Source organism: Bos javanicus, chromosome 18 (genome assembly GCF_032452875.1).
Source record: "Bos javanicus breed banteng chromosome 18, ARS-OSU_banteng_1.0, whole genome shotgun sequence".
NCBI classification, from domain to species: domain Eukaryota; kingdom Metazoa; phylum Chordata; class Mammalia; order Artiodactyla; family Bovidae; genus Bos; species Bos javanicus.
This window is the reverse complement of record NC_083885.1, coordinates 23,611,811-23,614,011: the sequence shown is the minus strand read 5'-3', so window position 1 is coordinate 23,614,011 and position 2,201 is coordinate 23,611,811. Positions and strand designations below refer to the sequence as shown.

Genomic DNA, 2,201 nt, shown 5'->3' with positions numbered 1-2,201 from the left:
CCAGGGGATCTTCCCAACCCAAGGATTGAACCTGCATCTCTAGCATTGGCCGGCAGGTTTCTTTACCACTAGCACCACCTGGGAAGCCTGCCTATAAGGAGGTGGTGGTGGGGCAGTTACTCAGTCGTGTCAGACTCTTTGCGACCCCATGGACTGTAGCCCACCCGGCTTCTCCATCCATGGGATTCTCCAGGCAAGAATACTGGAGTGGATTACCATTTCCTTCTCCAGGGGATCTTCCCGACCCAGGGATCGAACCCGGGTCTCCTGCATTGGAGGCAGACGCTTTAACCTCTGAGCCACCAGGGAAGAAATTAAGGTTAAATGAGGTCATAGAGGTTGTAAAACAGAATGAAGAAAGTCAGAAAGAGAAAAACAAATACCATTTAACATCACTTGTATGTGGAGTTTAGAAAAATGGTACAGATGAACTTACTTGCAAAACAGCAATAGAAGGACTTTCCTAGTCGTCCAATGGTTAAGAATCCACCTTCCAATGCAGGGGATGTGTGTTTGATCCTCAGTCAGGAAACTGAGATCCCATGTGCCAGGGGACAACTGAGCCCTTGTGCCACAACTAGAGAGAAGCTTGTATGCCTAGAGAAGCCCAAGTACTGCAGTGAAGATCCTGCTTGCCCTGACTAAGACCTGATGCAGTCAAAAAAATAAATAAATAATTTTGGAAAAAGCAGAAATAGAATCGCAGATACAGAGAACAAACTTATGGTCACCAAGCGGGGTGGGGGTGGGGGTGGGCAACAGGGTTGGGATGAATTGGGAGGTTGGGATTGACATTTACACACAGTACTGGGCTCTGCTTAGTTGCTCAGTTGTGTCTGACTCTCTGCGATCCTGAACTGTAGCCCACCAGGCTCCTCTGTCCATGGGATTCTCCAGGCAAGAATACTGGAGTGGGTTACCATGCTCTCCTCCAGGAGATCTTTCCCAACCCAGGGACTGAACCCAGGTCTCCCACATTGCAGGCAGATTCTTTACTGTCTGAGCCACCAGGGAAGCCCAAGAATACTGGAGTGGGTAGCCTATCCTTTCTCCAGGGGATCTTCTCAACCCAGGGATTGAACCAGGGTCTTCTGCATTGCAGGCAGATTCTTTACCAGCTGAGCTACCAGGGAAGCCCACTTCCCATATACACACTACTATATATAAAATAGATAACTACAGAGAACCTACTCTATAGCACAGAGAGCTCTACTTGGTGCTCTTTGGTGACTTAAATGGGAAGGAAATCTAAAAAAAAAGAGTGTATATATGTATACTTATGGCTGATTCACATTGTTGCACAGCAGAAATTAATAAACATTGTAAAGCAACTATACCTCAATAATAAAATTTTAAATAAGAATGGCACTCTGATCCCTTAGGATTAGTGTCCTTATAAAAAGAGACACAGACTGTCTCTAGTACTCAGAAGGACAGCCATGTAGAAACAAAGCTAGGAAGAAGGCACAAGGGACATCTTTGAAGTTTCTTGAACTACTAAAAAAGATGGATTCTGATGTTGTAATCTGCTTGACAATAAAGTCCTTGTTTTAGCATTAAAAATAGTTGTTTAAAATAACATTTTTCCTGACGTTTCACCTAATCCCTATCTTCTCTCCAAATTACCTTCCCAGGAGCATATGCCCGGTTTGAAAAGAACATGATGAGCTGAATTGAGAAGTGGCTTAAGTTGGGAGGGAGCCATGATCTGGGTCAGAAGTGTTTGCAGAAACTGAGGGTAATTGCCGCAAAGGGGAAGGGGCTGAGAGTCAAGGATGACAGCGGCCTTCAGATGTCAGAAAGAGAACCTGAAACAAATCAAAGGTCTTCGGTCTTATCAAGCACCATGTTCCCTTTTGATGAATATAAAAATCTTATATATTCTGGGTACTATCAGGCTCTTATTTGTATCATGGAAAATATTGTTTTTCATTTCTTGACTTTAGATATCATAACAAGCACCTGTGTGTTTTCAAACCATTTTCACTGCTGACACCCTCTCCACTCTGGAGATTCTGATACACTCTTCTGGTTGGTTTCCTTCCCTGTCTGCTGAATTTTGCTATTTTAAGTGTATAGTTACACAAAGCAGAATCTGGCCAATGGGGATGAGTTCCAGAAAGGTAGATTTCAGCATATAAAGGAAGGCATTCCCAAAGCGTCCAGAATGGATTGATGTTTCAGGTAGTGAGCCCCCCATG

The 2,201-nt window shown here is 44.1% G+C and overlaps 1 non-coding gene across 1 annotated transcript; it reads right to left on the bottom strand.

The window, feature by feature from the left end:
- Nucleotides 1-237: 237 nt before the first annotated feature.
- On the bottom strand, nucleotides 238-309 carry TRNAW-CCA (transfer RNA tryptophan (anticodon CCA)). Its single transcript has one exon. It is a non-coding gene; the product is annotated as a tRNA-Trp (tRNA).
- Between the last annotated feature and the right edge of the window lie 1,892 nt (nucleotides 310-2,201).